The 27968-nt window shown below is 41.2% G+C and overlaps 1 protein-coding gene across 1 annotated transcript in view; it reads left to right on the top strand.

The window, feature by feature from the left end:
* Positions 1-1934: 1934 nt before the first annotated feature.
* SGMS2 (sphingomyelin synthase 2) overlaps positions 1935-27968 on the top strand; it is an 85036-nt gene continuing 59002 nt past the window's right edge. The window contains exon 1 of the mRNA XM_039238794.1: positions 1935-2097. The gene's annotated coding sequence lies outside the window, so the exon portion shown is untranslated. The remainder of the gene's footprint in view (positions 2098-27968) is intronic.

The following is a 27968-nucleotide window of genomic DNA, read 5'->3' as shown; positions in this document are numbered from 1 at the left end:
TGCGGGATTTACATCATGTAGTAAGACAGACAGGATAGCAGACTTTGTTTTGAACTTTTTGAGTTCATCATTGTGCAAAGGCCCAAAAGTCCACAACGTCATTTTTTGAGATCTGTAGAAAAACCTTACTTATACATATCTCCATAATGCCCAAATAGTTGAACATTATAAAGTAGGGAATCAGTGGGATATTCACCCAAACTCTCCTGTGGCTACACATTTGAATCTAGTCCCTCTATGTTACCAATGGACAGGACACCCAAGCTTCTGATTAGGTCTCTGATTCTCCACAAAAACTGTTACCTTGACTGCATCCTAGCAAACCAATCTGTTTGCTATTGTCTTCTGGGAAAAATGCCTGGGCTTTGTAAAACTGAAAACAACTCCTCCTGAAAAGGAAAAATAAACCCAAGGAAAATAAACTTCAACCGTTGGTGTTCTCTTTTGGGTTCTTACCTTTCTGCAGCTTTCAAGTGAGTGCATTTTTCACAACAAAGATGCTGAAACTTCGGTTAATTTCAGGAGCATTTTCATATGGGGGGAAGTTTCTGTAGTGGAATCTTACAGTTGTGTGTGTTGGAACTGCCCTGTGTATTTATTGTTGTTGTTGTTGTTATAGTAGTTTTTAATTACCATAGAAAAATGATTGTTTCCCTACATGATTTCTGCAATAGGCACCTAGAGATACCACCGGACTACTTTTGTTGATTATATGTAATCACCCATAAGCCAGTGCAAATTCTAAATATAATTACCCTGACCGGAAGTAGAAATGAACATATGAAACATTTGTCATTTAAATTCAATGAAGATTTGGCCAAATTCTCTCTAATTCATCCTAGACTCCGGAGACTGCCATTGTTTACTTCGAAAACTGCCCAGCAGGTGTATGAATAGCAACTCCAAGAAACATAGAGCCTTGACCATTTTTAAGAAGGCAACACCCCTTCTAAAAACATAACTGCTGATCTCATCAAAGAAACCACTGGGCCGCCTTGTGCTCCAAAAGCTGCGGAAGAGTGCAATGTTCACTTGAGCAAAGAACTACTCTCTCACTGTTTATTTTGGTTACGGTCTCCTGTTCTTAAAGAGAAGCAAATCAATTAACAGGACAAATGACACGGCGGTTAGTCACCGAAGGGAAAGTATTATTAGCCTCATTAACTTGGAGCACCCTTCCAGCTCACACCTAGAGTTGGCCACCGAGCGGACCTATTACTAACACTGCCAGGCAACCTTGTGGGGTTTGGAAACCCACCTCTTTGACCTAGGCCTGGCCACCACCCTTCGAAAAACCGCTGCCGTCCCCAAGTCCACTCACACCCACGTCAGGAAGCGGTTCCTGAATAAGGCGAGGCACGGGGTGGGGGAATCCCTTCCCCGCCCCATCCTTAAAAGTTGCTGGGAGCGGCACCCAAAGAACTTTCTCAGATTGATCTCTGTCACCGCTCGGGGAGGTCTGCCCCGGGCCCTCAGGCTTTGCGCCCGGAGCCAATCGGCCGTGCCTGCCAAGTCCCTCCTTCCTAGCACCTTTAATGGTTGAGAGAGGGGAGGGTCGGCTGGGCTTTTCTTCTTAAGAAGTCGCACCGGTTTTTCGAGCTCCGCTCTGCGCCCGGAGAGCCACAGCAGCGGGGACGGCCGCTGCCACCACCGGGCCGCGGGTGAGTCACTGTTTGGAAATGGAGTGGGCGGGCGAGGGTGTGAGAGAATGAATGATGTCAGGAGCGCGCAGGGCGGCGGGCGGGGAGAGCGGGCCGCCGGGCCGCGGTAAACACCGAGCGCCGCGCCGCGCCGCGCCGCGGGCCGAGCGGGCGGGGAGACCCCGCCCTCGGCGCGCACGGAGCCGTGCTCGGCCGCCGAACCCGGCCCCGCGCTGCAGCGCCGCCGGGAGCGGCCTCGGGGGCGGCGGCCGCGGGCGGCGAGCGGAGAGCGCCTTCCTAGGCGGGGGGCCGCGGCGCGCACGGCGAGACCCCGAGCAAACTTTCTAGCGGCTTCGGTCCGGGGGTGGCTGCGGCAGCGGGCTCCGTCCCCTGGCCGATCCCGCCCCGGAGTCGCCGCCTTCGGCCGGGAGCATCTGGAGCCCCAGGCTGAGAGCGGGTGAGGAGCGCCCGGAGGGGCCGGGAGAGGAGACCGGGCTGAGAAGCGGTGCGGCGGCCGCGGCGCGGGGAGGGGGAAGGTGGATGGCGAACGCGGACGTGGCTCTAATTCGGCCCCCGCGCGCCCCGCCCCAGGGCATCCTTCTCCAGGTTTTGCCTGCTGGGGTGGGGAGGCATGTGTGGCCGAGTCCTCAGCTCTGAGCGTTCGTCTCATTCATTTGCAACCATTTCGGGTAACTCGGTCCTGGCGTTGAAAGGACACAGATTAAACCGTGCATTGTCCAGAGCCACTCCGAAGGGCAGGACTGAAGTTCAGGAGGTGGAGGAGGGACTGTCTTGTTCTTTTCTGAGAGCCACTTACTGACGACGTGTGGACAGTAACAGTCCAGCCCTGGGCTGATCACCCTGAAGCCTTTCAACGGTTTGGCATTCCCGAGTTACTCGGCTTAAGGAAAGGGAGGGTAGGTTTCTCAGCCCAAACGGGTGGGAGTGGACGCGTCTACCTCTCCGAGCTGCGGACCCTTGTCAATTACCTGCGGCGACCCTTTGAAACAACTCAAATGTTCTGCGGTCTTTTCTTTCTGTTCATCAGTCTTGGCCATTCTTCTGTTTCATCTTGCTTGCTCTAATATGACCTCAAAACGTTTTGACGTTTATGCTAAATTTTGAAGACATTCAACTGTTTAGTGACTCCAGGATGACTGTGGATTTTGAATTTGAACTTTTCAAATCCTGGGTGTCGCTCGCAGTCTCTTCTAGTAACGGTGGGTTCTCAGTCACGTTAAACACTCTGAACCAGTAAAATGGGACTATAACTACAGATGAGACTAATGAGAGTTAAAGTGAGAAAGACCTATCATAATGTATGGCCCCACGTAGACCCCAACAAATTGTAACTGTTTATGTATAAATAATAGTGTGTTCAAGAGCTGGCTTGGGTGATAACCAGTTAATTGACACAGAATGTCCTGCTGAGTAAACTTGGTGGACTATGGTTTAGTGTGGGAAATCCTTTGGCAAGTTCCTCAGATCTTCAGGAAGTTAAACCTTTCATTGTGGACACCTGAAAGGTTATGGTTGCCACCCCACTTCAGGGGAACTGCTTGTTCACTGTTTAAAGAGAGTCAGAGCCACGGCTGAAACTGACAAACCTAGAATTTGCAGGAAGACGGGATGGGTGGAAAACCCTAACTTTACCCTTAACTTTTTCCCCCCCTGAAATGAACAGAGCAAAATTTACTTTTCATAGTCCTTACCTTGGTTTGCTGCTAGCCTTACCTCACGGTAGTCTTCTGGTTGAAGTGTTGTTTTACGAGTTAATATTTAATTTGGTTTCTTTAGTTTTCATTTTTAAGTAAAGCTGGTTGACTTATAAACACGGAGGGAAACACTGGACACCTTTGGGCTGCTGTCTCTGGCCTCAGTTTCTCTTCGGGGATTTTATAAAACCCCTTGGAAGTATTTGGAGGGATGGGAAGTATTTGCTTGGGTGATATTGAAAACAGTTGTTCTTAACCATATCTAAAATAGCTTTGAGGTTCAAAGGTCAGAGAAATTTTCACACCCCATGATGTAGAAGGGTCTTAGGCTTTGGAGTCCAGGACACCTGAGGCTATGTAGGTGGTAACCTACTTTCCCTATTTGAGCAAGTCACTTCAACTCTGGAGTTTTCCCGATACTTTAAATAAAATATAGAAGGGAAAATAGAAATAATCTTACATCTATAAAATAGACAATGGAATACAAAGGAGAACTTTTTAAAAATTTTTTAAGTTTATTAATTTATTTTGAGGGAGGGAGAGAGAGAGCATGAGAGCATGAGGTAGGGAGGGGCAGAGAGAGGGAGAGAGAATCCCAAGCAGGTTCCACACTGTCAGCACAGAGTCCAAGGTAGGGCTCGAACTCATGAACTGTGAGATCATGACCTAAGTGGAAATCAAGAGTCCATGGCTTAACCAAGTGAGCCACCCAGGAGCCCCTGGACTTTTTCTTTTTTAAAAAAGTGATACTTTGAAGGGAGTTTTGGTTTGGGGGAGAGGGTTGACAATTACTAGACAGTTTCAGACTAGAGCAGCCTACCTACCTTTGTCTGGTTCTCTTATGCGGATATTGAAGCCTCTAACCTGAACTGTCATTTATTCACTCCATTGAGTTGGTGAGCATTTAGTGAACAGATCCTATATTCTAGTCACTGTGCTAGGTACTGGTGATACTAACATGAAGGAGATATTGTAACTCTCCATGAAGGCTATAGTCCAGTACAGACTGCCGCTTGGCTTTGAAAATAGAGGAGGGGGAAAGAAGCAGCAAAAAAGAGGAGATGGTGGGGAATTGGGAGGAAACGGAATGTGACTAGGCTGCCTCCCACTAATGGCAAGATCCAGTGGCGTTCTAATGAGTCCCTAAATGGGGCTCATAAATTCATAAGAGTATGAACAATGCAAGTATGCCTTCCTTTGTCCAATAAAAATATCATAGATAAGTTTGGCTGTTAAGTAATTTTAACAAATTTGTTTAAATGAACTCTGATGACTAAACTCAGCTCACCAAGACCTATTTACTGTGAGCAAAGCTCTACGGTAGATTTTTAAGAAGATAATAACTGTATGAGAATATTCCAATTTATTGAATTTCCCCCATATGATAAGTATGTTACTTATGTAAGTTTAAAAGTACAGATTAAACAAACCAGCTATCACCCAGAAAATCACTTAATGTGATATCCTCAATTTTTTTTTCACCCCTGTGAACATATACACAAAGAGCTGCCATGTATTGAGAACACTGGTTTAGATAAAGTAAATAACTTTACTGAAGTTGCACTGCTAGAAAGTCGTTCTGTATAAAACTGAGTTTGTTCTGTATACTTTATTTTCTAACTTTTTTTCATCAAAAAAAATGGACGTCCTTATCACGAAAATACTCTTATACAGCAGCTTTTATAATTTTCTATTATATGGCTGCATCCCAGCTGAACCAATTGCCCATTTTTAGACAGATAGTTTGTTTCTAGTTTTTGCTATTTTAAGCAACTCTGCATTAAGTATCCTTCTCTATATCTACTGGTATGTAATCCATGATCACTTTAGCCATTTTGCATTTTAAAAAGTGAATTATAATGTTCAATTTAGCTGCCTTTTTAAAAATGATATTCAGAATTAGAAAACTTTCTCCTCTTTCTTAAAAATTTAAGAGTTTTCCTTTCTGTGTTCCTTTAGTGTTTCTCATAAGATCTCAGCAATAGGATCAACATTCTCTGTGGAGCTGCACAATAGGTCAGTAGCTCATTACGTAAGGGATTTATCTGATGAAAACAACACACAGGCTCTCTTAAAGAGCTATTTGGGCTTGTATTTTGTTATTAGCTATAACATTAAACTTTTGTGGGGAAATATAGCAGATTGGAGCATTGCTAATTTTGCCTGGTAGCTCTCTGAAAGAAATTCTACTTCTATGATTTGCCTCCTTCATACCCAGTAAGATGAACAAGTTAAATACTTCAGACATTGCATTTAGCAGATTTATCACTACACTAGCTTTAGACTAAACTCCATCACTTTTAAATAGGTCACCTTTTAAAAACCTTATGTGTTTAATCTTTTGAAAAGCATGTCTTTGGTAACACATTTTGGGGTTGATTTAATGAAAGTGCAATAAATTTCCACTAGCTAATTTTCATTATAGTTATAAAGCATTTCTTCATTTATGCATTCTCATGTTTTATTATTCTGTCGTACCCTCTTTGCTACCTGGAGTCAGAATTTAAATTTTGCTTTGGGTTTATATTTCCATTTCCAATGCTAGTTACTCTATTCTTATGGTTTTAATAAAGGATTTTGGATTATGCGTAGTGTTCAATTTAGTTTTTATACAGAAACTCGGATCAGTTCTATTAATATCTATCAATGACTTTCCTAGAATGAAAATACACAGTAATCTGTTTTTGCTGGTTAGTTTTCCCCTGCTACTATACCCTAATTTGATGATTTGCTGACAATTTAAGATTCAGCTTTACAATTTTGTTTCTTTGTTTAATCATGGCACTCAAAACTTTCAAACCATATTTGGCACATGCTAAGATATTTTTTTAAAAAGAAGCATTAAGTGGATTGAGTGTTATATATATATATACATCTTTTTTCCCCAATATACCCCTTTGTACTGTTAAAAAAAAAAAAGAATAAAACGATATATTAAAATTGTTAAAGAGGAGGTAACAAATTCAAAGCCAAAGTGTCAGAAAAGACAGCCAGGTATGAAAAGTCAAATCAGGTGAGAGACTCTGGAAGGACCCCTTCAGGTGATTGTCACTTCTTTGCCTGGTCCTTTGTGTGCTGAGGTTCATTTATGGTGATACATTTCAGCTGTGGAAAGAAAGATGCCCAGATGTCAAGTGTAGCCTCAGGCAGAATTGGGAAGGAGCTGAAATACCCACCTTAGGGTATCCTTGACTCTTCAGTTTATTTGGCTGTACTCGCTTCACCAGGAAAGTGTTCCGTGAGTATCTGAAGAAAAGCAAATTCCTATCCAGTTGAAACTGTGGAACTGGAGGCATCATATTTATGGAAAATTGGGAGAGAATGTCTACCCCTGGAATTTAATTACCTCTTTAATTTTTTTTTAACTTTTTTAATTTATTTTGAGATCAAGAGTGCACAAGCAGGTGAGGGACAGAGAGGAGTGACTGGACTCCTATACCACCAGCACAGAGCCTGATGCAGGGCTCGAACCCACGAACCGTGAGACTGCCTTGAGCTGAGATCAAGAGTTAGATGCTTAATTCACTGAACCACCCAGGTGCCCGTACCTCTTTTTAAGATGATTAGAAATGCAAAATACGTGATACGAATTAAACTTTTGAAAAGCTTTTCCTCAAATGGGAAGGAGCTGAAGAGAGAGGTAGCCCTGGAGATGGAGAGACAACTGCAGAGACCAAGACGGGAATGTGCCAGAGGCAATTCCGTGTCCTGAGGCCTGCTCAGGGTTGGCTCCTCCTCTTGGAACTGGGGTCATGGATGACCCCTGAGGGTCTTACCTGGCAGGTGTGAAAACGTGTCAGAGACCTCCTTGGCCTGTTCTGCCAAGGAGCATCATCCTGGGAAGGCACCTCTTAACACACACTCCACTGAATGGGTTAAGGATCCTTGTCCTTAACCTGGGAATTACTTTAAGCAGGTAATCTGATCTAACACCTGATCTGATCTAACACCTAGAGAAAATGAGAAGGAATGAGTTTTTATTTAGGGTAGGGACACTAGTCAAAGAGTATGTGGTTTTGGATCATGGACCACTTAGTGAATTGAAGGGCCGTGAAGGCATACCTTTAGATGGCAGCCTGTCCAAAGAGAAGTGGAGACCTCTCCGGGAGACACTTGCAGCAGTAGTTGAACTTGAAGCCAGGCCCTTGACACAGAGCTCCACCTCCAAGCTTCACCACACCCAGAGGCTGGAGCTAATCTGGGAAAATAGTGACGGTGGAATAATGGCAGATAGTCTGAGGTAGTTTTTTTTCATCTACACTGGAACCTCTCTTCATCTCCAGACTGCCCTGCAAAACAGAAACTGTGCTGTCTCCACTGTGGAGATAGGGAAACCATTTTTAGAAAGGTTAACACGCTCAAGGCTGCAGAGCTGGCTGGAAGTAGAGCAAAGGTTTGAAGGGAGAGCCGGCTATTCTAATGTCCCGCACGGGCTGGCCTGACATCCCTCCAGGCTTCCTGTAATCTTTCCACTGGCTTTGAAGATGTGGCAGTTTTTGGGGGGTGAGGGGGGGGGATACTTTGATGCGGGATTGTATGTTTACCACCCCATCTTTGGGGATGCTTCTCTGGTCTCTGCTCACCTCAGTCATGAAGTAATGCCAGAGAGATGAACCACACAGGCTTAGTCCCACCTGGACAAATGCAAATCTCAGAAAACACTAGCAGCTGTGTGAAATATATGGTCTCAGGGCCTCCTAAGGAAAGATGCACTCATCAGGGAGGACAGTAGGGTGTCCTGAGTCCCAACACCACCCCTCACCACTAGGTGACCTTGGTCAAGCTTCCTCAGATGAACCTCCATTTCCTAGCTATAAAAATTGAATAAAGTATTCACTTCAATAAGCTGACTGTAAGATGTATAAAACTTTGTGAGTAAAACTTTGAGGGTAATGCTTGGTTCGTAGTAAATACTCAGTGGCTTAGCTTTCATTATTTTTTTTGTATATAACCTGCATCTCTAACTTTTAAAATAAAGGGTTCAATGCTATTACCTCAAAAATCAAATTATTTCTCATTATTTTTTTAAATGTTTATTTTTGAGAGAGACAGAGCGCAAGCAGAGGAGGGGCAGAGAGAGAGGGAGACACAGAATCTGAAGCAGGTTCCAGGCTCTGAGCCGTCAGCTTAGAGCCTGATGCTGGACTTGAACTCACGAATCCATGAGATCATGACCTGAGGTGAAGTCAGGCACTTAACCAACTGAGCCACCCAGGCGCCCCATCATTATTTCTTTTCCAACAGAATAGCCATTCATCACATCATGCCTGTATTGGTAGGGTCTGGGTCCTGTCCTTCACCCTTCCCTCCTCCTCATCAGGGTTAAAATGAAATAATTGAAGTTGTTTGTGCACCACCATTGAATTCAAGAACTTTCATAAGAACTATATAACATCATCTGTGAATGCTGAAAAGCTTTCAAAGTAGCAATCACAATATGCCAGCCCTCTCAGCAGATGCTGGTAGCGTTAATGTAGCACAATTGCCGTGCCTTACGGAGCACAGCCTTCTGAAGAGTATTGTACCATGAACACCACTGTCCCAGAAAATGCCCAGGGCCATTAAGAATCACAGACCCCACTGTCCTCCCCGATGCTGTGAGTCTTTCTTTAGGAGGCCCTGAGATGGTTTATTTCACACAGCTGCTACTGTTTTCTGAGATTTGCATTTGTCCAGCAAGTTGTTTAATGTCCAGTTATGACCACCCCAGTAGCTACCCAACTTTAATAGCAAAAAAGATCATTGTTTTTGTTAAAAAATTATGTGTGTGTATAGATAGATAGATACATATATATCTGTATATATATGAATATATCTGTGTATGTTTATAATATATCCTCTATGATGGATTAGTGCTGAGAAGTACATTCCTTTAGAATGTAGTTTGGCAAGTTATAAGCAGCCAGCAGGAACATTTAAAATTTTATTCACCAAATATGTAAAGCACTCACTATTTGCCAGGGTTTTTGTGAGCATTTAAAACTTCTCTACTTCTCCCAAAACATTTTGAGGCTGATATTATTATCCCCATTTGGAGGATCCCCATTGAGACAGAGAGTTTAAGTCATTTGTCTAAGGTCACACAGCTGATATGAGGCCAAATTAGGTTTTGAAAACAGACAGTCTGGCAGCGGAGTTGAATCATTGCACTGTTGCTTATGGAGTCTAGCATGTAGGGGCACCTGGGTGGCTCAGTTGGTTGAACATCTGACTTCGGCTCAGGTCATGATCTCATGGTTCATGGGTTAGAGCCCCACAACAGATTTTGCAATGACAGTACAGAGCCTGCTTCGCATTCTCTCTCTCCCTCTCTCTCTCTCTCTCTCTCTCTCTCTCTCTCTCTCTCTCTCTGCCCCTCACCTGCTTGCTCTCTTTCTCTCTCAAAATTAAAGAGGCATTAAAAAAAAAAAATCTAGCATGTATGTCACAATTTGGGTCCTATTTGTGTTCTTGCACATGCAGTTTTATCAAAGGAAACATCACACCTGTCCAAATGTGCCATCAATTCCTTGTGATTTACCATGCAGAGGATTAAACTAGGTCCTGTATCTCAGTATCAGTATTGAAAGGTGGTGATGCTTAATTTTCAATACAGACTTAGTTCTCTAACAGTTTCTGAGTGTTCAGTCAGGATTGGTGTTGAGTGTGGAAAAGAAGTACATTCTTCCATTCCGCTGATTAGTGTACATGGCTCAGCAAGATTTGCAATTTTATGCCTGCTACTCTAATGATAGATTTAAAAAATTTTTTAAGTTTATTTATCCTTGAGAGAGAGAGAGCAGGGCAGGGAGGAGGGAGAGCAGAGAAAGGAAGAGAGAGAGAATCCCAAGCAGGCTCTGCACCGTCAGTGGAGAGCTCAGTGTGGGGCTCGAACTCGTGAACTGTGACGACATGACCTGAGCAGAAGCTGGACGGTCAACTGACTGAGCCAACCAGGTGCCCCATGATATTTAGTTTGTAAGTTTTAGGGCTTTCACCTGCTATAAAATAGTTGAAAGTTCTTTGGGCGGAAAGTATTTGTACATGAGAGGTTTCATTGACTGTCTTCTGATTGGTGTTGGAGATGGTGGTTGGCAGAATCATGGCTGCCCAATGGCTGCCCAGAGGTTTACATCCTATCCACTATGTTACATGGCAAGGGGGAATTAAGGTTGCTAATCAGTGGATGTTACCACATGGAGATTAGCCTGGATTATCTGGTTGGACCCAGTGGAAAAGAGAAGCACAGGAGTCAGAACCAGAGAGTCAGAACTAACAGTTTTGAGTTTAAAAAAACTTAAAGGAACATTGCCGGCTTTGGAGATGGAAGGGCACCATGAGCCAAGGAATGTATGCAGTCTCTCGAAGCTGGAAAAGGCAGGGAAATAGATTCTCCCTTGGTGCCTCCCAAAAGGAGCATGGCCCTGCTTACACTTGGATTCTAGCCCAGTGCAACCCAATTTGTGCCTCTGACCTCCAGAACTCTAAGAAAATAAAATAAATGTGTGTTATGTAAGCCTCCAATTTGTAGTAACTTGTTACAGCAGCAAAGGGAAAATAATAGAGTTACCAGAACAATCTACATTTGGATCTATTCCTTAGGCCAGCTCTGGGAAAGCTGTGTAATCTCATGATTTATTGTTACGGGCACATCAGGGGTAGCAAGTGTTTACATTTTGGGGGCTCTCATATTTTACATCAAAATTAGCCACTTCGGGAGCAGAGGGAGTTAACTTTTGATAATTCTATACATTTTTTTTAAATGTTTTATTTATTTCTAGGAGAGAGAGAGAGAGAGACAGCGTGAGCAGGGGAGGGTCAGAGAGAGAGGGAGTCACAGACTGAAACAGGCTCCAAGCTCTGAGCTGGCAGTCAGCACAGAGCCTGACGCGGGGCTCAAACCCATGAACCGCGGGATCATGACCCAAGCGAAAGTCGGACGCTTAACCGACTAAGCCACCCAGGCGCCCCTCTATACATTTTTATACCTAGCAGTTATTTAAAGTGACAGTACCAAGGTTTCAGCAAAAAAAAAAAAAAAGTCTGTAGATTCTGGAGCAAGTAGCACCACCTTGGTGCATCAGAGCTGCAGGACAGAAATACGGCTCTGCATGCCGCATGGTGGTCATCACCACTCGGCATTTGTTTGGATGATAGTCCAAACGTGGGGGAGACTACCACTTGAGTTTTGACTCCAGAGTCCCTTTAATTTTTTAAAATCTGCTTTTTGCTTATCCAGCAACTTTATTTTGAATTCTTTGAGAGCAAGGGCACGTCTGTACAAGGACTTCCCAAACTGTAACAAATTAAATAAAAGATGGTATCGTTCATCAGATCGTCTATAGTAAGTATCCAGAGGGTTATAGGGCCCCAGAATAGGTGATATCTTGGAATCGAAGCATCAATTACTAAAATTAAAAATAACAAGAATTAGGGGTGCCTGAGTGTCTCAGTCAGTTGAGCGTCCAACTTCGGCTCAGGTCATGATCTCATGGTTTGTGAGTTCAAACCCCATGTCGGGCTCTGTGCTGACAGCTCAGAGCCTGGAGCCTGCTTCAGATTCTGTGTCTCCCTCTCTCTGCCCCTCCCTCATTTGCTTGCTTTTCTCTCTCTCTCTCTCTCTCAAAAATAAACATTAAAAAAAAATAACAAGGATTATAATGGATGGGGTTAGTTTTGTTTTTTTAAAGGAATCATCCAGTAACTAATCTTATATTATGATTTGGAGACAACTTCCATCAATTAAGGGTCTCTCCTGGGGCACCGGGGTAGCTCAGCCAGTTAAGCTTCGGCCTCTTGATTTTGGATCACGTCATGATCTCACAGTTCATGAGATTGAGCCCCATGACAGACTCTGTACTGACAGCACAGAGCCTGCTTGGCATTCTCTCTCTCCCCCTCTCTCTATGCCTCCCATGTTCACTCTTCCTCTTTGTCTCTCTCAAAATAAATAAACAGAAAATTCAGAGTCTCTCCTTTGTACACTGTAGAAATAGCAGCAGTCTAAGGAATAAAATCTTGGGGAATTTTCCTGTATTAAAAAATGACATAGGGACACCTGAGTGGCTCAGTTGGTTAAACGTCCAACTCAGGGTCAGCTCAGGTCACTATCTCATGGTTTTTGATTTGGGCCCTGTGATAACAGCATGGAGCCTGCTAGGATTTCTCTCTCTCTCTCTCTCTCTCTCTCTCTCCCTCCCCCTCTCCCTCTCCCTCCCCATCCCCCCCCATGCACTCTCTTCTCTCTCTCAAATAAATAAATAAAATTTAAAATAATGAAGGGCTAATTTGAGATTTTAAAAAATAATTTTAAAGAAATATGGGTGGAAAATTAGCTGGATGACATAAATATATACATGGCAGTTTCTAGAGCAAGAGACTGCCTTGTGTAGAAATATAAAAAAATTAGAAACTTTTAAACCACAGAAATAGAACATTTTCATATTCGCATTTCCTTTAAATATGCCCTTTTTAGATTTGGAATCACTTTGTTAATTTAGGGGGGAAATTATATATGTATAAAAAAAGTAGGATTGATTTCATCTTAAATGTGAAGGTTGGGAAGAAACGCAAATGATGTGCAGGAAAGTTTTTGGTCTGTGTTCTAAAATGTTTTGGGAGGAGAATTTTCTGGGCTCTCACTTCCTTAGTCTAGGAACTTCTCGAGCCTCGGCTCTAGGGGCGCAGTACTCCTGTGGGACTCTGGACTCATTTGCTTGCATTTTCTCCTTATCAGGCAATTCTTGGTTAATAGTTTGCCTTCCCTCCCAATATCTCCATAGTGAAATGAGGATGCTTAGTTATGTAAGAGGCCTAGTAACCTTCACTAGTACCGGAAGGCATCTATCCATCACATAGCCGTCACTGATAAGTTAAGAGATTAATGTTTCCCGTTGCATCTTTTGTTAGTATGAATCAGAGTTTAGAGCTTCTCTCTCCTGGGTGAGCTGATGAAATAGTTTCTGGGTAAAGATCAGCCTTGGGACCAAGGTGCTGCCCTGTGCCCCAGGAGGTAACCATCCCCTAAGAACCCAGTGTTGTCCAATAGAAATATATATGAGCCACACATGAGAGTGACATGTATAATTTGAGTTTTCCAACAGCCACATTACAAAAAGTAAAAAAAAAAAAAAGTGAAATTAATTTTAATATCTTTTAACTCAATAGATCAAAATATTATATTTAATATTATCAATTATAATCAATATAAAAACTCTGGAGATATTTATTTTTTTCGAAATCTTTGCAGTCTGGTATGTATTCTGTACTTGACAGCACATGTTTGCGTGGATTGGCCACATCTCACGTGCTTAGCTACCTGTGGTTAGCAGCTGCTGTACTGGGAAGTGCGGCTGTGACCAATTTTATCTTTAAGCAACAATATCCTGCATGAATCTGAGGAAAATTCCTTAATAGTTGCCATCCAGTGATTGTGGTGTGTTGTATAAAAACTGAATTATATCATGGTGTCGCCGTAGTGAGCACCAGAGAAAATTGGTTCTGGTATCTTTTGCTAGAAAGAGTGAACGGGCTGAATGGTACAGGGGAGCATCTCCCTAAGGTTATCTGTAACATAAATTTGTGAATTTCCATGCCAGATGTATGCCTAGGCCTGTAAATGAAATATGTAGATTATTAGGTTCATGCTTACAGAAAAGATGATTGTGCCTATGCATTTGTGAGCTGATACCATAGGATGTGTGAAGCATCTGGCCTGTGCCTCCCCACATGTAATTCCTCTCATCTGTCACCTCACTATCTACCTGCTTATCTAACATCATATTCATCCTGTCCTTGCCCTGTGTATATGCATAATGCTGTTTACTCATATATGTCCTTGTTCAGTTGCTTATCGTAACAATTTGAGGAGCATGTCCACTGTAAAACCTAGATCACAGAAATTATTACTTGATATCAATATCGGTCTGCCAGAAAGTGATTAGAATATAAGAAGACACAGGCACAATGTGAGAGAGAGAGAGAGATGGGAGAGGAGAAGGGAAGGAAGGGGAGAGTGCACTTCTGTCTGGGAACACAACTAAAAGCAGAGGATTTCATAGCGAAACATTCCCTAGCTATTGGGCAAGCCACTGTTCTCACCAAATTCTCAAGATAGGTTTCTTTGGGTTTCATAAATGTATTGACACTATACAGAGGGTTGAGACAGTTCCCAGCCCTCCTTGGTTTCTTCTGAAGTTGATTAGTACATTGAACACAGTGTTGTGAGCCCTTGTTATGTGCTAGACTTTATTCTTGATCCTAGGGATTCAGTGAATAGCAGTTAAGGCTCCCACCCTAATGGAGATTGTTTAAGTTTATGTGTTAAGAGAAGAAAAGATGCTGAGAAGGAAGATTGCACAATGGTAAATAAGTAAAACCAATAAGTAAACAAGGTTAAGTTCAGAGGTAGATCCGGTCTTTAAGGGCAACATGGTGATACGGTGGAGAGTGACTGGGGAAGCCTGCTCTAGCACGGGTAGAAAAAACTTGTTGGATGCAGTGAGACTTGAACTGAGTTGTGAAGGATGACAGGGAAGGGCATGTGCCTCAGCCTGAGGAAGAGAGTGCTTGGTCACACAAGTAGTGGGAGGGAGCCAGCTGTGAGGGAGAAGTGGCCAGGCCCGCAGAACCAGGGTGGATGGGACTTGCTGACATTGTAAGGAGTATGGGCCTCACTGCAGATGCTGTGAGAAGGCCTTAGACTTGATCTAAGAAGGAGCAGGCGTGATCTGATTTACATGTATAAGTCTGTGGCTGCTGGACAGAGAATGAGGTGGAAGGGAGCAGGAGTAGAACAGGATCAGTTGTGAAACCACTGCACGAGAGTGGATGCAGCCTGCAGGAGGGTGGCCGCAGGGGAGAGGGAGAGCCCCGGATGCATTTGAGAGGTATGGAGCTAGAATTGACAAGACTTATGGTTAGGTTTGAATGAGCGGCACAAGAAAGCGGGAGAAGTCAAGCAGGACTCCCAGATTTTGGTGGGTGAGACAGCTGTAGAGAATAGAGTTCTGTTGCGGCCATTGGTTAGTTCGAGTTGCCTGTTACTCTTCCTACTGGAGACAGATGTCAGTTAGCCAGCAGTGACCGAGAGACCTGCATTCAGGGATGTGGTCAGGGTGGGAGCTGTTTCAGCATAGGAGTGATGCTACATAAAGTGATAGGGAATCTACAGTTACCTAAGCAGATTTTGTAGTCAGAGAAGAGAGACTGAGCTCAAACTCCAGGGAATAACTGAGTTGAAAGATCTAATAGGAGACCATGGAATAACCAGCGAGGAGGGAGGAGGACCAGAAGAGTGGTGTTCCAGAAGCCAACAGAACCAAATGTCTAGAGCAGAGTGGAGTAATTGGTTCTGTTGTAAGTTCTTGAAGAGTTGAGTAAGAGGAGAACAGAGTATTCGTTGGGTTTAGCAATGTGGAAGATTCCTTTAGGCGGTGACTTTGTTTTTTAGAGAAGTGACTTAAAGCACAAATGAATTGACCTACAGCATCTCCTGCAGGAAGCTTTCCTCACACTCTCCCTTCTCCACATCACCCCTGCGGGCTAGGGGTTCCCTCTTTGTTCCGGACTACTTAGGTCTTTGTCAACTGGGCTACCATATTGAAACATGATTTTCTGTTGAAACTAGGTTCTTTCATACTGAGCTCTTTGATAGCAAAACTTGTACTGTGTGTGTGTGTGTGTGTGTGTGTGTGTGTGTTTAATTTCCTAGCATGATGCAGACACTCAGTACATGTTTTCTGAATTAATGCGTTGAGTAGTTTTGAAGCTGCATTTTTCCTTGTGTTGTTCACCCCTGTGTTGTATCAGCAGAAGACAACAAGGAGCCTAGATTTCCTGATTCTTAGTTTGCTATCCTCTGCCTTCTACAGCATGGTCTTGCCTGGGCTGATATTCCCTTTGGCCCAGGATTGCCCCCAACACGCCCCCTCTGCTCCTTCCCCCACACTAGTTGGCCAGTGACTGTCTTGGAAGGCTTGCTTAGCTCTAGTCTTTGTCTGGTCCTCTCTTCTTCAACCTTTCATTTGTACTTTATACCTTTTTTTTAAAAAAAAAAAAACAAAACACATATTTATTATTGAGAAACAGAGAGAGACAGAGCATGAGCAGGGGAGGGGCAGAGAGAGAGGGAGACACAGAATCTGAAGCAGGCTCCAGGCTTGGAGCTGTCAGCACAGAGCCCAGTGCAGGGCTTGAACCCACAAACTGTGAGATCATGACCTGAGTCAATGTTGGACGCTTAACTGACTGAGCTACCCAGGTATCCCTGTATTTTATACGTTCTTGAGATCCACATGTGAATACCTGTGGAAATCACTTCTCTATTCCAGAAACCACACTTCTTCCCCACCTCCAGTTCTTTGGGTGAGGTCATCTGTATTCCATACAATTTACCATTTTTACCCCCTTGCAAACTTACGCATCTTAAAGGCGTAGAAGCAACTGACTATAGCAGTCTCAAAAGGGTTCCTTTTGTGTGTGGTTATTTTCCCACCAACGCTGTGTGGAAATTTTTTTTCTTCACTATTTCTATTATTTTGTTTTCCACTTCATTATCCGCCTGTTGCAACACTGCAATTATACTAGTTGCTGTGGAGATATTAAGTGCATTGCTAATAATGGAGGATTATTCCTTTAGGTGGAAGAATAGAAGCAGGAGGAGAATATAAATCTTGTTTTTGAGCAAATGTTTCCTAGTAACAAAAATAACTAAGTGGTATTAGAGTCTGTGGTGCAGAAATGTCTGTATGAAATTGGCTTATGTTTTTAGAAAGGATTGGCTTTCTTAATTAAAGAAAATATTAATTTAAGCTGCTGGTCCTCTTAGAGGTTAATTCCCTAGTTTAATCCTTTACTATTCATTTTTTAATTTATATTCTTTGTCTAGGAGTTTGTTGTCTAAGATAGAGCAAATTTTTTGTGGATTTCATCTTTTAAGGTTTATTCCTTAGAGCCTTTTTAAAAAAAACTTTACTAAAGGGGACACATTTTAATATTGTTCATCTTATGTTTATTTCATGAAATCTTTCTATGGACTTCATTATTATTAAGGTGATCACGTGTCCTGGTGTGCCCAGGACAGCCCCAGTGTTTAACAGCTATCCTGGTGTGATTACTAGTAAGGCTATCTGGCACTCTCAGAACTGACCTGGTCAGGACATTAAATTATATGGCCACCCTAAGTAAAGACCATGTTTAATAGAAAACTGAAGGAATGAAGTATTTTATGTTTTTTGTTTTAATCTATATAACATGTTTTCATATTTTTAGATAGGTATACATCTTTGGATTATATACTCCTGTGTGTGTGTGTGTGTGTGTATCACATACATGCATTTGTGTATATGTATTTTTTCTTCCTCCAACTAAACTTATAGTTTAAAACTTGCCAAATGTCTTGATGTTGTAGAAAGATACATATATGCTTATATATACACACACACGTATACACACACACGTATACACACACACACATGAATTTCTCATCTTCATGATTCTCTCATGTTACATTTTCACAAAGATTCATTTTTGTAATAATGGCTGACCTGGCTCCTCCTAAATGGACAGGAGCTGTTTTGATGGAGCAGTGCTGTCCAAATGTTAGCTGTTCTGATTTGAAATGACTTCTCATATCTCATTGGATTTCTCTCTACCCAATACACATACTCACTTCTTGTTCATATTAGATTTTTCTCCCTGCAGGTCGTGGAATTGGGCATATATCCTAGACTATTCCATTGTATTATCTCTCTACTAGCAGCTCAGTTACTGATACACCCAAAGGGAGAACAACAGCCACTAGAATAAGAAAAGGTCTTTTAAAATCTTGGACACATTGAAGAGTAAAAAGTACCATTCTGATATTGAAACTTGCATTTAAAAAATATGCACGTTCCGGGGCGCCTGGGTGGCTTAGTCGGTTGAGCTTCCGACTTTCGCTTAGGTCATGATCTCGCGGTTCGTGGGTTTGAGCCCCGCGTCGGGCTCTGTGCTGACTGCCAGCTTGGAGCCTGAAGCCTGTTTCAGAGTCTGTGACTCCCTCTCTCTCTGACCCTCCCCTGCTCACGCTGTCTCTCTCTCTCTCTCTCTCTCCTAGAAATAAATAAAACATTAAAAAAAAATTTTTAAAAATGCACATTTCTTCCCTAACCTCTCCCCCTTAATATCAAGTTTATTAATGTAAAAACTCTGAAAAGTCATACTAAAATTAAAAAAAATTTTTTTGACGTTTATTCATTTTTGAGAGATAGACAGAGTGGAGGGGGCTCCAGAGAGAGAGAGGGAGGCACAGAATCAGAAGCAGGCTCCAGGCTCTGAGCTGTCAGCACAGAGCCCAATGTAGGGCTCAAACGCATGAACTGTGAGATTATGACCTGAGCCAAAGTCAGATGCTTAACTGACTGAGCCACCCAGGTGCCTCCATACTAATTTTTTTAAATGTTTATTTATTTATTTTGAGAGTGCAAGTAGGGGAGGGGAAGAGAGAGAGAGGCAGAAAGAGAATCCTAAGCAGGCTCTGAGCTGTCAGTGCAGAGCCCAGTGTGGGGCTTGATCTCATGAACTGTGAGATTATGACCAGAGTGGAAATCAAGAGTCAAACGCTTAACCAATTGAGCCATCCAGGTGCCCCCATACTAAAATTTTTATAATTGATCAAAGGCTCTTGGGAAAATTTCCAGTAGGTTATGCTCTGGGGCCAAGGGGACCTTGAAGTTTTTTGTTTTATGTTTTATTTTATCTTTGAGAGAGAGAGAGCATGATTAGAGGAGGAGCAGAGAGATGGGGACAGAATGTGAGGCAGGCTCCAGGCTCTGAGCTGTCAGCACAGAGCTGATGTCAGGCTCAAACTCCCGAGCAGTGAGATCATGACCTGAGCTGAAGTTGGATGCCCAACTGGCTGAGCTGCCCAGGCGCCCCTGGAAGTGGTTTTAAAAGAAAGTAAGAGTTACTGAATTGCCAGTATTAAAGACTATCTCTTGGGGTTAATCTCTAGAGAAGAGTGCTGGTGCATTCTTCAGTATGTCAGGGGAATACAAGTCATGAAGAGGAAGGACTTGGCAAGAACCAGCGAGCCCCCTTTGGTGCCGGGCTGGGTGTACTGTTGTCAACAGACAGATGTGGTTGCTCCCAGCGTGGAGCCTACCACCTAGTGTGGGAGCCATCCAGTTAAAACAAGGAAACAAGTATGTAATCACAAATTGTGAAAGTGGGTCAGTAGTGCTGAGAGAGAAAAAGAGGGGAGACCTTCTTTAGACAGTGGTCAGCAAAGGACCCCTTGAGGAAGGAACATGAGAGGTGAGAAGTGAAGGATGGGAAGATTCTGGCCAATGCGAGCAAAAACCCATGATGTTGGCTGTATATGAAGGTGGAACTCAGGTTAAGTAATTTCTTCATGATCATTTACCAGTTAGCAAATAAGGTGCCCTCTGGGTTCCTCTATCTGTGTTTCTCAGCCCTTTTTTTAAAAAATTGCCTTTTTGGATAGTTTTTTTCCTAACTACTCCCTTCCCCCAATGAAATTTTAATTCCCTTTGGATGATCACAAACCATTTCTTCCACCCTTAGAGCACCAATTTTCACCATTGAGAATGGATGCTTTATCACTTATTGTCTGTGGGGTTCATTTTATGTTTCTTGAGGCAGACACCATCTCTAGTTGTAGGACTACAGTAATAATGGATGCCACTACCTAGACACTTTTTTTTTTTAAATCTTCCATGAGGTTGGGAAGGAAGAAATGAAAGGATTTGAAATAGAGTATGAAAAATCCTTAGATGGTCTAGTTAGTGTAATTTTATATTTAGACGAAGATACTAAGATTACTAAGAATCTGGGATTAATCAGTCTCTCTAATCCAATTTGGTGCCATTTCCAGGACATTCCTGGTGAGGAACAGATTCAGGAAAATGGTGATTGTCAGGAGTTCAGGTTTTATTGTACAGCCTGAAGATTTGGATGTGTACAAAGTTGCAGTCCTGCTAGGGAGGTTAATTTGGCAGATTTCCTCCAATAGGTTTGTAAAACATGATGAAGATCATGAAACGGTGCTGCATAAGGGATAAAAAAGAAAATCTGATTAGTGATCGTTTCTGTGTTCAGGGACAGCACACTTGTCTAAAAGACAACTCTATAGGAATTTAGGAGAAAAGCAAACTAAAGATAGAGAATACTAGTAGCCTTTTTCAAAGGAGATTAAGGAGGGGATATAACTATTCTTTATCACTAAGATTCTTTGGTCATTCAGGTTGAGATTATACGTGTCTGAAGGACGTGGGTTTATCAAGGATAATTCATGTAATATAAGGTTGGGAGAAATGCAGGGGGTATATCTGAAATTAGATGATGGAACCTCTAGTCTGCCTCTTTCTGTGTACTTGTCTCTGTGTGTTCACGTACGTGAGACAGAAATTGAGATCAAGCAAGTCATCTGGCCAGCAGTCATGGAAAGTGGAGAAAGGTGTACCTGTCTTAATGACCGGTCTTACAATTTCCCATCGTACCTCTGTGAATTTTGGAGGTAGGCTCAGTGTATGACACAGACTTATACATTTTGCATTGATTACTTCCTTTTACTGTAGCTTCATCCACCATCGACCATCAGTAACATACAGATTTTAATTTTTTTTTTCAAGAATCTCTGTTCAGTGGTGTAATTCCAGTCTACTTCTCCCCTCTCCTAATCTTTCTTTTTGGTTGTTTTGTTGACCTTCTCGACAAGTCATTGCCTCTAGTAGGTAAACAAGAAGGAGGAAAAGTATGAAACTACAGCCAGAAGGATGTAATTTATAAAAGTTCCTTCCAAATGGTTAAGTGGAAAAGACAAAAAAAAAAAAAAAAAAAGGTAATATAGGGTATCAGTCCCTAAATTTCATTTCTGTTCTTTTTGCCCCATTTGCACCAGCTACGGAGCCCCTGCCCTACTCAGCCATCATGAAGAAAATTAAGCTGAATTTGTTTGCTTTAAATAACGTACTTGCTCCATGCTTTTAAAATGCTATTTGTGAAATAATCAGGGTTGGATACATACTCACTTTTTTATACAAGTAATTAATTACCTACTCTTGAATTCTAAGAATCCTTTGATTCCTTCCAACATGAAACTTAAAAAAAAAGGAAATGTTGACAAAATGCTTTTTTGAATCATTTGTCCTCAAAAACATTTTTATTTATTTAAATGAAATTTGATTATATTTTACAAGGATTCTGGATTGACTCTTCAAACCTAGCCAGAATTTAACAAATACAGCTGTCTGATGAGCCAGCTTTATTATTAAATATTTGTTTATAAACCACAAGTGTTACTAATAGTTTCTAAATATTATGTCTGGAAACGGAAGTAGTGGAAGTAATGTGGTGTCAGCTGTGAATTGCCATGGATGTGGTTGTCAACGAGAAGTATAATAAGCTGAGGGTGTGCCAGCAACAGGACATTGGAGACAGAACTCTGAGGCCCAGACTCCTTAGAGTCAGCCTCCATTCCAAGGGTGCATTCACAGGAAGAGGTTCCAAAGTCCCACACCCTTTGGGTTAGGACTGAAGAGTAAAATCATCGTTCAGTAAAGTGTTACTTTACAAAAGGCATTCCTGTGCAGTTGTGAACTGAAAATACAATTCATAGAAGCCTTAAGAAGGCTGATTAAAATTGAGATTTTTAAAAATGTTTTTATTATTTTAATTTTTGAGAGAGAGAGTCAGAACGCAAGCAGGGGAGGGGCAGAGAGAGAGAGGCACACACACAATCTGAAACAGGCTCCAGTCTCTGAGCTGTCATCATAGAGCCTGACTCGGGGCTTGAACTCACGAACCGTGAGATCATAACCTGAGCTGAAGTTGGATGCTGGACTGACTGAGCCATTCAGGCACCCGAAAATTGAGATGTTTTCATTTAAAATCACAGTGTACAATTTACATGGGATTTTGCAAATAGCAGAAAAGTATCTTTTGGACCTGTCCATTATTTCTGTTGTCAAATTTCTATCTTAATCAGCAGACCTGCTTTGTGTCAGCTGCATCTTAACTGAATGCAAGGTTCTTGGTAGCAGGGTTCCTTGAGGCAAGCAGCATGGGAAAACTCTTCACTTAGGGGGCTCCATTAAAGTGAGTGAGTGGCTACAAGCATGTTCTTAAGGGTTGTCTTAGATGTCTTTCTGGAAGCAAAACAAGTCTTAGGTGTGGTGTCATCTGGGTACAGTTTGGGAAATGGCACGTTACGGATTTGTTCTGAGCCCCTCCCTATATGGGCTTAGGTTGCACACTGAATGCGACCTTTAATTTCAGCAGGGATGAGATGTGCCCTACCATTTGGTATACAAAGCATAGCCTTCGTGTTTGTTGCAATGAATATGTATGTAGAATCTGAAAATCTGTGGGGGCTGTGATGGGGTTACAGACCTAAACACGTTATACCGCAAAATAGAGTGTTGCCCTGACCACAGATGTTTCATCAACATTAAGTAGTGTTTAGAATGCTCTACATTTAGAAGTCTTGAGTGCTTTTGAATTATAAGGCAAATTTAGATCGGTGGCTATGTTTGAGCAAATTGTCATTGTTCTTGAAGGACATAACTGGGGCTGTTTTGCCATTAATGTTGGAATATTGCTTTACAGCTTAAATTGCAGTATTTGGAGTATATTTATTTTTGAAAAATTACCCGTGCCTTAAGTATGAATGAGTTTATAGGTAAATCTGAGAAGTACCTCTTAAAAAATTAATTGGCTTTATTTTTTGGAGCAGTTTTAGGTTTACAAAAAAACTGAGCAGAAAGGACAGAGTTCCCAAGTACCCTGTCCCCACCTCCCCAGTTTTCCCTATTGTGAACATCTTGCCTCAGTGTCATACATTTGTTATATTTGTTGAGCCAATATCGATACATTATTATTAACTAAAGTCCATAGTTTACATTAGGGTTCACTCTTCGAATTATATATTCTGTGGGATTTGAACAATGCGTGAAGACATGTATGCACCATTACAGTATCATATAAAGTAGTTACACAGCCCTAAAAAAATTCCTAGTGCTTCACCTTTTCATTCCTCCACCCTAACTCCTGGCAAGTTCACTGATCCTTCTACTGCCCCTAGAGGTTTGCTTTTTCCAGAATCTCACATAGTTGGAATTATACAGTAGATAGCCTTTTCAGATTGGCTTCTTAGCAATTTACATTTAATGTTCCTCCATGTCTTAAAATAGCTCCTTTCTTTTCATCACTGAATAACATTCCATTATACGGCATATCACACTTTTTCCATTCATCTATTGAAAGACATCTTAGTTGCTTTCAAATTTTGGTAATTACTTGCCATAAATATTTGTTGGGGGCAGGCTTTTGTGTGGACATAAGTTTTTAAATTCTTTGGGTAAATACCAAGCAGTGTGATTGCTGGATCATATGATTAGAGTGTGTTTAGCTTTGTGAAGAACTGCCAGACTGTCTTAACAGAGTGGCTGTATCATCTTGCATTTCTGCCATCGGTGAATGAGAAGTTCCTGTTGTTCTGTATCTTTACTGGCATTTAATTTTGTCAGTGTTACAGATTTTGACCATCCTAATAGGTGTGTAGTGGTATCTCACTGTTTTAATTTGCATTTCTCTGATATACAATGTGAAGTATCTTTTTATATATTGCCATCTGTATATCTTCCTTGGTGAGATCTGTTCGGGTCTTTTGCCCACTTATGAATTGGGTTGTTTTCTTATTGTTGAGTCTTAAGATTCTTTGTGTATTTTATTTACTTATTTTTAAAAATGTTAAAAGTTATTTATTTATTTTAACAGAGAAAGAGACTGTAGGGGAGGGGCAGAGAGAGAGAGAAAGAGGGAGAGAGAAAATCCCAAGCAGACTCAACACTGCCAGTGCAGAGCCCAACGTGGGGCTTGATCTCCTGAACTGTGAGATCATGACTTAAACCAAAATCAAGAGCCTGACACTCAACTGACTGAGCCACCCATTCACTCCTCTGTTTATTTTAGATAACAGTCCTTTATCACAGTCCCTTTTGTGAATATTTTGTCCCAGTGAGAGGCTTGCTTTCTCTTGATATTGCCTTTCACAGAGCCCAAGTTTTTAATTTTAGTTATCAATTATTTCTTTCATGGATTGTGCTTTTGTGGTTGTATCTAAAAATGTCCATACCCAAAGTCAATTATTTTTATCCTATGTTATCTATTTAGGATTATTATTTAGGCCAATGATTCATTTTAGTTAATTTTTATGAATGGCTAAGCTCTCTATATAGACTTTTTTTTTTCTTTTGCATGTGGATGACCAGTAGTTATTCCAGTACCATTTGTTGAAAAGATTGTCTTTGCTCCAAGATATTATCTTTGCTCCTCTGTCAAAGGTCAGTTGACTTTATTTAGATGGGTCTATTTCTGGACTCTCTATTTTGTTCAATTGACTTGTTTTTTTGTTCTTTTACCAGAACTACAGTGTCTGGGTTACTGGAGTCAGATCACATCAGTCCTCTTACTTTGGTCTTCTTCAACATTGAGCTGGCTTTTCTGGATGCTGTGCTTTTCCATATCAACTTTGTTGATATCCACAAAATAGCTTCTTGGGATTTTAATTGGGGTTGCAGTGAATCTATAGTTCAGGTTGGGAAGAACTGATATCTTGACAGTATTGAGTCTTGTTATGCTTGAACATGACTGCACTTATTTACTTCTTTGATATCTTCAAAGTTTTGTAGTTTCATGTAGCTGTTGTACATATTTTCTTAAATTTATTCCTCAGTATTTCTTCTGTGGAGGCTGCTAATGTAAATAGTATTTTGTCATGAAATTAAAATTCTACTTGGTCATGGTGGATATACGGGAAAGTGACTTTTGTATATTAACCTTGTAAACTACAACCTTGCGATAATCTCTTTTATTAATTACAGGGGTTTTATAAGTTCTTTTGGTTCTTCTACATAGATCATGTGGCCTGTGAACAAAGATAGTTTAATTTTTTTCCTTCCCAGTCTATTTTTTGTGCCATTTTCTTCCTGCATTAGCTAGAATTTCTAGTGTAATGTTACAGGGCTCCTCAGTGTTAAGTATGATGTTAGGGTTTTTTTAATAGATATTCTTTATCAAGCTGATGAAGTTTCCCTCTGCTTTTAGCTAACTGAGAGTTTTTATCATGAATGGGTGTTGGATTTTGTCACATGCTTTTTCTGTGTCTATTGATATTATAATGTGATTTTTCTTTTTTAACCTCTCAATGTGATAGATTACATTACTGATTTTTGAACGTTTAATTAGCTTTCCATGCCTGGTATAAATACATAGTCATGGTGTATCATTGTTTTTATACATTGTTGGATTAAATTTGCTAATATTTTGTTGAGGATTTTTTCATCTGTGTTCATGAGAGATATTGGTGGTATGTGGTTTCTTTTTTTTTTTAATGTTTTTGTCTGTTTTTGGTATTATGGTAATATTGGCTTCATACAGTGAGTTAGGAAATACTCCCTCTGCTTCTGTCTTCCAAAAGAGATCGCTGAGAATTGGTAGAATTTCTTCTTTAAATGTTTGGAAGAATTTACCCATGATGCCATCTGGGCCAGGTGCTTTGTATTTTGGAATGTTACTAATTGATTCAATTCCCTTAATAGATATAGGCTTATTTAGGTGGTCTGTTTCTTGTGTGACTTTTCTCAGATTATATCTCTCAAGGAATTGGTCCAGTTTACCTAGGTTATCAAATTTGAGGGTATAGAATTGTTCATAGTATTGCTTTATTATCCCTTTAAAAGCTGTAGTGATATTTCTTCTTTTATTTCTGATATTAGCAATTTATGTTGCCCCCTTTTTTTTTTCTTAGTCTGCCTAGAGGCTTATTACGTTTAGTGATCTTTTCAAAGAACTGGCTTTTGGGTCCATTGATTTTTCTTATTAATTTCTTTTCAAGTGTATTGATTTATGCTCTCATTTTTATTTCTTTTACTTTGGATTGAGTTCTTTTTTTTTTTTTTTTGCTAGTTCTTAAGGTATAAGAGTAGCTTATTGATTTTGTATCTTCTAACCTATGCGTTCACTTCTATAGATTTCCCTCTAAGTACTGCTTTTGCTGCATCCCACACATTTTGATAAGCTGTGATTTTATTTTGATTTAGTTCAAAATATTTTAAAATTTCTCTTGATTTCTTCATTGACCCGTGTGTTAATTAGAAGTGTGTTGTTTAATCTCCAACTATTTGGGGATTTTCCAGCTCTCTGTTATTGATTTCTAGTTCAATTCCATTGCAGTCTGAGAAAGGAGACACTGTTTATGTCATTTAAATTTATTAAGGTGTGTTTTATGGCCTAGAATGTGGTCTGTTTTGGTGAATGTTCATGTGAGCTTGAGAAGAATGAGTATTCTGCTGTTATTAGATGAAGTCCTCTACATATGTCAATTGATCCACTTGATTGGTTTTTATTGTTGGGTTCAACTATGTCCTTACTGATTTTCTGCCTGTTGGACCTATTAAAGTGACTTTTTAAAGATCACAATTAGCAATGTCAAAATCCAGACTAAAGCCAGGTCCCCTCATTGTAATGAAATATTCGTTGCCTATGCTCTTTCCCCCAGGAAATGCCTTTGCTTCTTGTTTTCATCATATTTCTTACTGCTGACAATTAGAGAGTAGCTCACCACTAATACACTATTACAGTTTAACCAAAGTACCGTGAAAAGTGAATGTGTATATCCTGACTGGAGAGAGGACACGTGTGTGCATTTCTTTTACACATTTTGTTTGTTTAGCAATGTGATGAAAAACTAGTGTTATATACACTCTGTAAAGCTTTCTGCAAGTATGAATTAAGAATTATTCTTTACTTCTCCCTGTAGCAAGCGTTAGATACCTTAGGGAGATGGTGTGGATCTGGAGTTTTTTCCATGTGCTGAACCTCATCCTTCTCTTGAAGGTGGCATATTCTAAGATCAAAGTGGCATCCAAGGTGTCCAAATGCATAGATAGTACTCTGAAAGCAAGAGAGAGAAGCATGGCCATTAATAATGACATGCCTAATGTTTACTCCATCAGCTCTTACGTTTTGTACCTGAGGTGTAATCTCTGGCCCATGCATGATTTAGAAGCTCAAGGTAAAAGCATGTGGTGGATTTATTTATTTGGTCAGCATTACCATCCCATTTTGTGGCAACCCATTAGAGTATGGGTGGTGCCTCAGATTCTACCATCAGCACTTCTGGTTTACATCTAGATGCTCAGCTCTATCCACTACCCCCCAAATGTGTTCATCATGCCAGACCTTGGGGTACTTTGCTTCATCTTCCTTTATCTTGCTCAAGAATCAGTTACATAAAGTTCTATTAGTGTGGCCCCCTCATTTCACTTCTTCTTTTTTCTTCTTCCTCTTTTCCATTTATTCCTGTTACTTTTTTTTTTTTTTTTTTGAGAGAGAGAGAGACTGCATGAGTAGGGGAGGGGCAGTCAGAGGGAGGGGAGCAGAACTCCAAGCAGGCTCTGAGCTGCCAGCACAGAGCCCAGTGTGGGGTTCAAACTTCAAAACCATGAGATCATGACCTGAACAAATACCAAGAGTCAAACGCTTAACCCACTGAGCCACCCAGGCACCCCTGTTCCTGGTACTTTAATTGGTCTTCTATTTGGACACCAAATAACTCTTTGGAGTCCCAAGA

Source organism: Hyaena hyaena, unplaced genomic scaffold (genome assembly GCF_003009895.1).
Source record: "Hyaena hyaena isolate Hyena2069 unplaced genomic scaffold, ASM300989v1 scaffold_146, whole genome shotgun sequence".
Lineage (NCBI taxonomy): Eukaryota > Metazoa > Chordata > Mammalia > Carnivora > Hyaenidae > Hyaena > Hyaena hyaena.
The sequence above is the reverse complement of the archived record's forward strand: the minus strand, read 5'-3'. Positions and strand labels throughout refer to the sequence as shown.